The sequence below is a fragment of the Chinchilla lanigera genome, unplaced genomic scaffold, assembly GCF_000276665.1.
Source record: "Chinchilla lanigera isolate Chin_1 unplaced genomic scaffold, ChiLan1.0 scaffold00010, whole genome shotgun sequence".
NCBI classification, from domain to species: Eukaryota; Metazoa; Chordata; class Mammalia; order Rodentia; family Chinchillidae; genus Chinchilla; species Chinchilla lanigera.
Window position 1 is genome coordinate 34,159,247 of NW_004955411.1, and position 11,999 is coordinate 34,171,245.

Consider the following 11,999-nt stretch of genomic DNA (forward strand, 5'->3'; position numbering starts at 1 on the left):
CCGGCGCTCCCCGCCCGTAAGCCTAATTATTTTAAATTTAGCACTTTTTGTAAATTTGCTTGGAAATTAAGTAGTTCCATAGACTGTATTGAATTGAATTAACTGTGTACATGAACAGTTAGGTGCTGTATTATAGTTTTAAAATAATTTGTAAAAGATTGGCATTACTTCGTACTCTTTAAAATAGTGCCTATTGGCTGGGGATACAGGTCAGTCAGCACTTTTCTGGCATGTACAAGGCCATCAGTTAAATCCTCAACACTGAAAGAAAAGAGAAGACAAAAACCTCATTTAAAATTAGTTTGGAGTACTCTATAAAAATCTATGATAGTTATAAAATAAGCTCACCAATTTCACAGTATATACTGTTGACTCATCTGTTGTGTTCTTTTTATGTGATCATTATCTCCTGTGAGTCTTTATTCAATAGTGAGATTGCAGTCTCTGATAGCAGAACCATGCCCTATGTGCTTCATATTTCTTCAGGGCAAATAATATTAGACATATATATTAGGTTATTGCGTGTTCTCAGTTCAACTCTTTTATTACAACTTCCTCCTGTTTTTTTCTCAATTTGCCTGATCTCTCATCTTTGGTCATGGAGGATTTTTCTTCCCTTATTTGCCTCCTCAATGTTAGTGATGGTTAGCTTTCTAGTTCAACACTTAGTCTCCTAAATCTGTGATCCTTTTAAAACGTTTGCCACGATGGATCTGAAGGGGAACTTCAGTGGGCAGACAATAGTAGTTCCCCAGACTCTCAGTCATCCCTTTTGTGTAGGCATGCATACACACACTGAAATTTCTGTTCTTTGCACTCTACATGGGTGACCTAATAGATAACCAAATCTTAAGTCTCTAGATCCAGTGTAGACTGTTCACTTAACCTCTAGATCCAGTTTCCACTGCATTTACTGGAGAGTTACATTTGTAAGCACTTCATATTTGACATGTCCTAAATTCATTATTTGCCTCAGACTTCTAGCTCTTTTTGTATTATAGTCATGCCCACCCATCCCTGTTGGCTGCCTGAAACCTCAAATAGTACCAAAACCTACATATAGTGTACTATTTGTTCCTATATATACATACATATGCTAAAGTTTAATTTGCAAATTAGGACTAGGAAGAGATTAACAACAACATAAAGCAAGAATAACAGTATACCATAAAAAATTAGTGTAGCCTTGAAAGAGTCAATACAAATAGGAATATTTTGTAGTAAACCTTGATTAATTGAAACAGCAAATAGGGGGGGAATCATTGTATTCCATAATTCCATTAGTGCCGTAATCTCCTTGCCAAGTGAAAGTTTTGTTTGTTTTGGTTTTTTGAGATAAAGTCTTGCTATGTAGTTCAGGCTGACTTTAGACTCACTATGTACCCTAGGCCGGCCTTGAACTTGCAGCAATCCTCCTACCTCAGTCTCCTAAGTGCTGGGATTACAGGCATGTGCCACTGCGTCTGGCACTCAAGTGAAAATTTGAGGGACGTGTACTGAGGATTGAACCCAACTCCTTTGCACTAAGCTGTATCCCCAGGCCTTTTTTATTTTGAAATAAAGTCTTGCTGAGTTGTCCATGCTGGGCTCAAACTTGTGGTTAAGGAGGGTTTTTTAAGTCTTTCCTGTCCTCCATTTCATATATCTACCTGATTCCTAAGTCCAAAATTGAATTTTCTGAGTACTTTCCATATTCACGTAATGCAGTATTCTAGTCTCATTTCAGGCTTGTATCTTCTTGTTTAAATTACTTCTGTAACCTTTTAAGTTGTTATTCTGCCAATAATTTCTTCCTTTTTCAGTGTGTCCACTGTAGGACCATCTGAGTGCACTTATCAGAATGCAAACATGGTCATATCATTTCCCTTTTTTCCCTTCAGTAGCTCCCCATACTCTAATCATATGAAATACAACCATGTGAGTGGAATATACGAAATCTTTTGTACTTCCGCTATCAAATACCTTTTCAGCCCATCTCTTACTGCCAACATCCGTTCACTGTGCTCCAGTCAAATTCACTAAGGTCTATCCTGGTCCTTGGTGTTTATATGTTCTACCTCCCCTAGTTGTATATTTCTAAATTTTATGTTGTTGTTAAACCTCTTAGTGTTTGTTTTGGATTCTGTCTTTCATCAGTGTCTGATGAGCCTTGTCAACATATATGTAAGAGTGCGGCACTAAAAAACTTAACTGGAAAATGCCAATCTACCCAATCCATTCATTTTGTCATCTTTAGTGTCTTTGGTAATTTAGGCTGTTTATATTTCCTAAATAAAGATCCTCTCAGCTCCACTTGGATGTATAGTATAGATTACCTGAGATGAATCATCCTTCTTTCATTCTGGTGCACTATCCTTAACTGTGGCGAGTGTCCCCCAGTTCAGAGATACTCTAGAATTTCCTTTTCAGAGGAAAACAAAACAAAACTTAAGATCTTCCCAGATGAAGCACTGTTTTGGCTGCATGAAGAGGAGAAAGGTATTTGTACATATAATTTTTTTTTTTTCAATACTAGGGGAGCCAGGGCCTTTGCAAGGAGCTACACCCCCCACAACCCTTTTTTAAAATACGTTTAATTTTTAGAGAGGGCTAAGTGCCTGACCTGGGCTTATACTTTCAACCCTCTTTTATTATCACCTGTCCTGATTTCTTTGCCCGTTTATATCTTTCTTTAAAAGTTGTTTTTATATTATTTGAGTGGGCCTCGAAAAGAAAGCAAAAGTTGGTGTATATGTTCACTCTGCTATGCTTACCTAAACTCTTTGAAAATTGTTTCTAATTTATTATCAATCAGGGAGAGTCATTTTCTTCTTGTGCTTCCATGGCACTCAATACACATTTGTTACAGAACTGGACCCACTGGATCGTATTTTGGTTTTGTGTGTTTGACTTCCTTACCACATTGTTATGCAGCCAATCTCCAGAACTTTTTCATCTGATAAAATTGAAAGGCTAGAATTGTCCATTCACTCCTCCCCACAACCACTTTTCAGTTTTCTGTTTCTGCGCGTTTGGCTACATTACATACCTCATATGTAGAATGAGAAGGTGTTTGTCTTTGTGTTTGGCTTATTTCTTAGCATAATGTTCTCAAGGTCACCGATAATGTGGCACGTGTCAGAATTTGCTTCCTCTTTGAGACTAATATTCCACTATATTTGTACAGTAAAGTACATTTTTTGTTTATCGCTTCATCTGCAAATGGACATTTAGATTGGCTTTACCATTGGGCTATGTGAGTAGTACTGCTGTAAACACAGTTATACAAATATCTTTTTAAAGCCTTGCTTTTTGGGGCTTTCAGGTCTCAAGCCCCCTATGACCTCATGGTAGCTGTGTATCTTCTTTCTTTTCCATCCTTTTCCCCTAAATAAACTGACTTTTGCTATGCTAAAAAAAACCAAAAAACACTGCTTTGGTTTGTTTGGATATATTCCCAGAAATGTGATTGTCTTTTATGATATCAACATTTTTTAATAAAACAGCTCTCCCTGACATTTTGAAAGTAGAATGTTTATTTGGGGTTTAGGAAATTTTTCCCCATGATGAGATTCAGAATATGTATTTCTGGCCAGAATACTGTACTGCATCCATGGTAATGTGTGATTCTCAAGGTTTCATATTCAGAGGCATATGCTACATACTACTAATCGTGTTAAATAGATCAACTTAAATGCCGAAAGATTGCTATATTAAATACAAGATTTGCTGCTACTATTAATACATTTTACATGATAGTCATCAAAATGTTACATTTAAGCTGCCTCTGAATTTTTGAAATTTAATAGTTATGGTTACTTCTATAAAGTCATTGCGTATTTTTAATGTTGAATTTATAGTGTACTTTAAAATGTGAATTCTGATACTTTTGCTTATTCTCATCCTACAGCTTATTTAGGATGTACTCATATATTTAATGAATGACTAGATAATATTTAATTTTAAGCAACAAAAACATTTTAGTGTGGAATTGATTGGAGAACTGTAGCTAGAAAGATATGTTATTTTTCCCTTTAAAGCATAACTGTCATTCTGTGTGTGCAACTAAAGCTGACTTGTGTCTGGAACAGTCAGTATCTCAAGCAGTGTAGCAGAGTAAATGCTCAAAGAAACTTTTCCTGGTAAAGAAAAGGTTAAAATGCATTCAAAAACCTTTTTAAAAAAATATATAATGAGAAAAGAATGGAAAGGAAGCTTTTATAAATGGAAAGGGAGGAGGGGTTGAAGGAGGGTAGGGGAATGGGGAAAAAACCAAGTTATGTATAGGTACAAATTCTCTATGATGAATGTGATCATTATGTATATCTAAAATGTACCAATAAAATATAATGGAAAAAATATATAAATAATACAGCTAAATTGGCAGCAAAGGGGGATGTATGCTGTGAATAATGAGAAAGTCTAGTTCCACAGAGATAAATGAGGCCTAGAACCCTTTTTACCTTTGAAGGTACCATCTGATCCCTCTTGGCCCAGTAGATGGAGGTCAAGTAGGTACTTTTGCTAATATAGCACAGAAGTCTGACTCTGAGCATTTGAGTGATAAGTTTGGGCAGTGTGACATACATAAAGTTGGGATCCCGAAAGGATGAATCCTCCTATAAATGGTTTTTAGAAAATCACTGGCTCTTCAGAATGACACTGTCCGTCTTGTCCTGACTTTTTTTGGAGTAGCCAAAAAATAATCTTTCCTGAGAAATCCTCATCCCAGTCCTTGGCTTGTGTGGTTTTGGAGTTAGAATCATACTGCCAAAAAAACCTCAGTTCAAAAATTTAATGGTACTTTTGGTTTTGCTGACCCTAGGAATCTAGGAGGAACAAATAGAAATCTTCTCTGAAGTAAAGTGCTTTAAATACTGGCTTTGAAGAATTTTTAAATTCTAAGAAATGTGAGTTTACAACCAGAAATCACTAAATGTAAATAAACCAGACATTATGAATAAAAGTGAGCAGAAGGCAGAGACTGCATGTACCGATTTCTAAAATAATCAACAAAAGAACAAAAAATAAATATGGCTAAGATATTTAAAGACATTTAAAAAGGGAATTGGCAATACAGTGATAAAACAAGAGACTCAAAACAGATCAGAGATTTTTTTAAAAACTCATGAAAATGAAAAATATAATTAAGATTTAAATTAATATGTTCAACAGCTGTTTAGACACAGCTGAAAAAATTAGGAAACTGGAAGATAGAGTTTAATAAATTACCTAAAGTATAGCACAGCAGAGATAATATGAAAGACAGATTAAGAGATATGGAGGCTATATATTCAGCAAACATCTGAAGTTCCATAAGATAATGGAAAAATAGGGCAGCAGGATTTAAACAGATAATAGCTAAGAATTTTCTCGCATTGCTAGGTCTCCAGATTTAGGAAACCAAATAAATCCCACGTAAGGTTAATGAAACAGAGACGGATACTCAAACATATTGTAGTGAAACTGCAACAATACAATGACAAAGAAATGATCTCACAGTCAGAGAGAAAGGCAGATTGCCTATAAAGAAGGACCAAAAGCTGACTCTGGACAGTTTTGGGGGGGGGGGCTAGAAGGCATAATACTTTCATAGTGCTGAATAAAAAATTACTGTCAACCCAAAATTATCTTTTAAGAGTGAAAGGGAGACATTTTAAAGTAAAGAAAAACTAAAAAAATTAACTCCAAACAAACATTCACCAAAAGAACCTCTGAAATATGTATTTCATGAAAAAGGAAAGTAAACTCAAAAGGAAGTCTAAGGAAGAAGGGATGGTGACTATTGCAGGTTGAATTTCCCAGGAAGCACACTTTCAGATGGATATTAACATGCTCATTAAGTAGCATGTTTAACCCTTATAGAAGAGGGCAAAGGAAATGCTATCACAAAAATAAAGAAATTCAGCTACAATAAAAACTGAGAAAATTTCACTGATCGTGCAGGAACTGTAGAGCTGGTATGATCCTTCAGATATAATTGTATTGAGTTGGAGCAAGAGGGTCCAGCTTTATACCTTTACTGGGTGTGAAATGCCCCTGGAAGCTGTGACCTTATATAAAGTAGTATTTTTACAGAGAGGACCAACGCAGGGCTGACCTCTAGTAGCACTCCCAGCTACTGTGGGACAACATGGGTAATATATCATAATTTCAGCGCAGTGAACAAAGAAAATTTATAGGCGAACTTAAGCAAATACCGGCTTGGTAAGTTAAAAACAGTGTAGTCTACTACTTTGTGTAGTTAAAATCAAGATAGAACTAAAAATCCTATACAGCCATAAACATTATGAGTCTAAAGAGGAGTGAATAGAGTTAAAGCTTTCTGAAATATGTATGATTTGATGGAGGAATACTCTACAGCAGTAAAAATGAATGCCATATTGCTTCACACACCAATACAAATGTCAAGATAATTTCAAGGGAAAAAAGTATAATTACATTTATGTAAAGTTTAAAAATCATCACTGCTAAATAATACTTAAAGACACATAAATATAATTCCTTAAGCTGCATGTATATTGTATGTATGATAAACTATTATTTAAAAAAGCAAACTTATATAAGGAAGAATACTGCTTATCTTGTTGACTAACAGTTGTCTCCTAAATTGATATTCAGCTATGCTGTTCTGGACCCAGTCAAATCCCCTAAGATTTAATCAGAAATGAAGGCAGGATTAAGTCATTTTTAGTCATCTATTTTGTTCTTGATCAACAATAGGATAAATTTCTTTACTCTTTTATAGGCAGTTTAAATACAGTGAAGGATGAAATATGAAGTCTGAAAATGATCCTAAGTTCTGCAACAGAATTTCATTGGCATAAAATTTAATGTGCCATATTATAATTATCACAGTAAATACTCAATACAGTATCCACATTAATATGTATAGAAGCTGTACCTTTTTTTCTCTAAACTCTGTTTAATCTTAAAAGTCAGGGAAGGCAGCTTTTAACTCAACATGGAGATAGTTAACTGTGTCTCTGGATATGATAAGCCGAGGTCAGATGTCCTGTTAAGGGTAGTGTAAGGATGTGTTTGTATTGAAAGAAGGGGTTAGAACAGATAAGACCCTGTTGGGCTTTAGGTAAGATTGCATGATTTTATTTTAGACTAGGTGTTTCTTACATCATATTCTCTTTAGAAGGCATTATTTTTTCTTGATAGCAGGGGAGATTAAACCCAAAACCTCAAGGATGCTAGGGAAATGCCTTATCATTGAGTTACATCCCCAGTTCCCCCAACTCTTTGAAGCAGGGTCTCACTAAGTGGCCCACATTGGCTTCAAACTTGGAATCCTCCTGCCTCAAACCCCCAAATAGCTGGGATTACAGGTATGCACCACCACACCCAATTTCTGGAGGCATTTTCCTTTTAACTGTGCACAAGGACATCTCTGTTTAGATAAATTAAAAAAAAAAAATCAATCAGTCCTTAGGAGAGAGTGTATTCCTCGAACTACTTAAATTTTGAGTTCAGGAAACTTGAGCTATGTGACCTTGAGTAAATCACTTAGCATCTCTAGACTTTGGTTTCTGTGGCTGTAAAATGAAAAGGTTAGAGTTCATACAAATTTTAAATGAACACATGAAATTTCCCTGCTAATTCTAAAACACCCAGATACTTATGGCTTCTACACATCTTTAATTATTTATTTTGCAGTATGCACACCAATCTCAGGGTCTCACATGTGCCAGGCAACCACTCCACTACTCAGCTACACACTCCTATCCTCGATTTTTGTTCTACAGCCCTTTGTGTTGTTTTTCAATGTAGTAAATTTATAATGTTACTAAAGGTAAGAGTAGGGGAAAATAAATGAGGTTAAAATTAGGCTACTATAAATAACTTGCGCATGAACCCTGGGCTTCCAATTCGCATTCCTGTTTTCATTTACAAAGTATGTATTGTGGTGAATGTAGAAGTTTGTTAGGCCTGACATAACAAAGACCACAAGCTGGGTAGATTAAACAACAGAAATATATTTCTCACAGTTTTGGAAGCTAGGATCTAAGGTCAACTTGTCAGTGGGTTTGGTTTCCTCTGAAGCCTCTCCTTGGCTTACAGATGACTGTCTTCTTGCTGTGTCTGAATGTGGTCTAGGTTCCTCTATGCTCTTATATCCCTGGTGTATCTGTTAGGGTCCAAATTTCCTCTTATCTGGACCCCAGTGAGACTGGATTAGAGCTCCACCTAAGGGCCTTGTTTTAACCTAATCACTTCTTTGAAGGCCCTATCTATAAATACAGTCGTATTCCAAAGTGTGAAGGGTTAGGACTTCAACACATGAATTTTGTTTTTGTGGTTTTGGGTTTTTTTTAAAGAGACTGTGTATTCAGGCTGGCCTCAAACTATGTAACCCAGCCTGGCTTTGAACTCACAGAAATCCTCCAGCCTTAGCCTCCCAAGTGCTGAGATCACAGGTATAAGCCACCACCTCTGGCTCAACATCCAAATTTTTAAAGACCACAGTTCAGCTCACAACAATTGATGGAAACAGTCCACTGTTACCACAAAAATTCTCAGGAATGAAAATTATTGGTTGTATACAAATTATGGGTACAATTGTTTGCACTGTTACTTTGTGACAGGTTAACTCAGAGTTGTATGGCACTGTGGATGTGTGTTATATGGGTTTTTTAAGCCAGGGTGTTGACGTTCTCTATAAGAGAACATCTTGCCACGCATGGTGGCACACACACCTGTAATCCCAGCACTCCAGGAGGCTGAGGCAGGAGGATCATTGCGAGTTGGAGACTAGCCTGGGCTACAAAGTAAGGTAAAGACCAGCCTGAACTGCATAACGAGACCCTGTCTCAAACAGACCAAAAAAAAAAGAACATCTTGATTTGTATAGAACTCAAATAGTCACTGTCTTTTGCTGCTTTGTCTGTCTCCCCTTAGTATGAAGCCCTGGGAACTGTGTTTCCTCCTTTCCTTGTACCATCAGTAGTTTTACCTATCCTCTTCTAAATCAGTAGGCTCTTTTTCTGTCTCATTAAAACAGTCTCCTCTATTGCTGATAGCAAAGTTTTCTTGCTTTCCTATCCCTCCTGTTGCTCTTTCTCTCTCTGTTTTGCTTGTTCTTTAGCTGAAATCTTTTCTATTTCTACTCTTCCTTTGAGTGCGTGCTTCTATTCTGTATGATTTAACATGCCATCTATATTTTGACAATATCCGCGTTTGTATTTTTAGTCTCTCTCTTCCAAGTTTCAGATTGTCAAACCACCTATTTCACATCTTAATACGGTGTCTCACAAGCATTTCTGCCTCAGGGTGTTCAAAAGTGAACTATTGGTTCTTTGCCTGTCCTAGTTTTTCCAAAGACAATGAATTGATGAGAGATCGTGAAGCATACATGATACAAGTGTTGTAGATACAGAGTCACATTTCCTGGGTTCAAATTCTCTAGCTCAGTCATTTTCTAGCTGTGTGACTTGGATAAATTATGTCATTTCACTGTGCTTTAGTTGCCTTAGTCTGTAAGTTGAGATAATTTATAATATCAACCTTGTAAGGTTATTGTAAGGATTGTGTTAATGTATATAAAATGCTTAAAATAGTGTTTGACACTTATTAGTAGTGCTGTATGAGTACTAGCCATTATCCTTCTTCTGTAGTGCTAGGGATCAAACTCAGGGCCTGGTGCATGCTAGATAAATGCTCTACCACTGAGCTACAGTCAGAGCCCAGCTATTGTTATTATTTTCATAAACAGTACTATTACCTGTTTTTGTTTTTTGTTTTTGTTTTTGTTTTTGTTTTTTTGTTTTTTTTTCCGGTACCAGGAAACGGTACTATTATCTGCCCAATTATTTGAACTTGAAATCTAGGAATCAGTCTTGATTTCTCCCTTGTCTTTTCTTTCTTACTCAGTTTGTCACTTATATCTTCAAAACATATTTTGCTTTCATTTCTTCTCTTAATCTCTATTGTCACCACCCTCATTCAAATCCATCATTATCTCACACCTAACTAACTCCATACGTGTGGGACTCGGTGGTCTCTCAGTGGTCCCCAGGAGAAAATGGCGGGAGGATTTAGAAAATAAAGACAAGAGACGATAGTCGGGGTCAGGTGGAGTTACCTCTTGCCTGATGAGCAGGAGGACTGACCTCAACAGTAGGAGCATTTATTTTATACACTTGCAAAGTATTATCATGTGAGATAATGTGGCCTAGCAACTAAGAATGTAATTGTCCAAGCAGGATACTTTTTTCAATACTGAGGTAGCTTTACTGCCTGAGGCACTCTGGCTGTCTACCACCTTCATACATATGACCAATAACCAACTCCAGCAGCTCCCAACACATATGTCCTTCAAATATGGTCAGTATGACATAGTTATTAACGGCTTTGGGAGCTGAGGATATAGCTAAGTGGCTGGCTGCTTGCCTAGCATGTGCAAGGCCCTGGGTTCAATCCCCAATAGCCTTCCCACCCCTTGAGAAAAAAAAACAAGGCTTTACAATGCTTAAATCCTAGGTCCACTGCTTACAAGCTGCATGGTATTGGGTAACTTCACTGACTTGTTTTCTTATTTGGGAAATGAGAATAATAGTGTCACTTACCTCACAGGAATATTGTGAAGATTAGCTGAGCTAATGAACGTACAGGGCTTGCTTAGAATCCTAGTTAATAATTCAGTAATAGTAGACCATTTTCAGAATTTCCCCAACAGTGAGAGTGATCTATGTTTAAATTTCTTAACATTTTGAGAATAAATTCATTGTACAAAATGATTTAGTAAATTATATAACAAACACCTTCTGGAATAGCATTTATTCACAGCTTTATTTCCTTAAGCACTATTCTGAATTTGATACTTACTATCTTATGCTTGGCTTTTGTACTTTTGACATAAGTAAAAGTATCTTTAAGATATTTTACATGCTTGATATCATATTGAACTTATCATTTGTATCTCCCTTTTCCCTTGATACACATTGCCCTCGTTTATTTTTCATTGCTGCACAGATACCCAATTAATATTTTTCTTCCATTTTTATTGAATGTTTTATCTTTTAAAAACTAATTTATAGGGCTTTAGATCTTCCATATTACTAATTATTGACTAGCTATATGCATATAGATACCTTTGGCAATAGCCTTCCTTTTTACCTTTTTTATTTGTCTAGGGGTACATCTTTTTAAATGTGAAGTTAATCAGCCTTTTAATTGATGGTTAGAGGTGTGTGTGTGTAATTTTAAAAAGTTTCCAGCCCCAGTCATTCTGCCATATTTTCTCCCAAAATAATTTTGCTTTGGGGCTGGGGATTTAGCTCAGCGGCAAAAGCGCCTGCTTGGCAAGCGCAAGGTCGTGAGTTCGGTTCCCGGTACCGGAGAAAAACCAAAAAAAAAAACAAATAATTTTGCTTTAAGTTTGCAACTCAAAACATGTAGATTTAAATAGGGTGTGAATTAAGGATCCAGTTATTTAAAAATTTCGAGAGTTAGTCTTTCCAATACCGATTATTGAATTGGCATCTTTTCTCCACTGATTTAGAATGCCATATTTGTTATCCAGTTATACATGATTTAGTCTGCTTCTGCACTATCGTGTTGTCTTAGTCTGTTGTGTTCTGTTTGGCTGCTGCTTAACAAATATCTTGAGTGGAATGCTTTATTTCAGTTTCACAAGCCTTGATAACTGATAGAACAAGTCTTTGTATTTTATTTTTTTTCAAAATTGTTTTGACTCTCCTAGATCTTAGTGAATTTTGGGTTTGTGTTGGTTTGGGGTTATTTTGCTAGGGGAAGCAATATAATACAGGACACATATTTTGTAAGATTGATTATAATAGTCACCCAAAGAATGATATACAAGAGAGTGCAAGAAATCTGTCCATGTACTGTAAGACCAAGGAATCTAGCCGAGGGCCTGGATCCCAGGGAAGTGTCCTGCATGAGTCCAGCTGAAGACCTAGAGCTCATAACAATGTTTTCCACGAGTCCAACTGGAGGCCTAAAGCCATAACGATATCTCATGCAGGCCTGTTTCACAGATCTTCACTAGA

General features: G+C 36.4%; 1 protein-coding gene and 1 long non-coding RNA gene across 6 annotated transcripts in view; one reads left to right on the top strand and one right to left on the bottom strand.

Annotated features, from left to right (window-relative positions):
- Cep57l1 (centrosomal protein 57kDa-like 1) overlaps positions 1–11,999 on the top strand; it is a 72,257-nt gene that overhangs the window by 18,417 nt on the left and 41,841 nt on the right. The gene's annotated exons all lie outside the window — the stretch shown is intronic.
- LOC106147838 lies at positions 21–2,450 on the bottom strand. The gene is made up of 3 exons (XR_001232827.1): positions 2,316–2,450; positions 349–480; positions 21–261 (listed from the first exon to the last, which is right to left on the bottom strand). It is a non-coding gene; the product is annotated as an uncharacterized LOC106147838 (long non-coding RNA).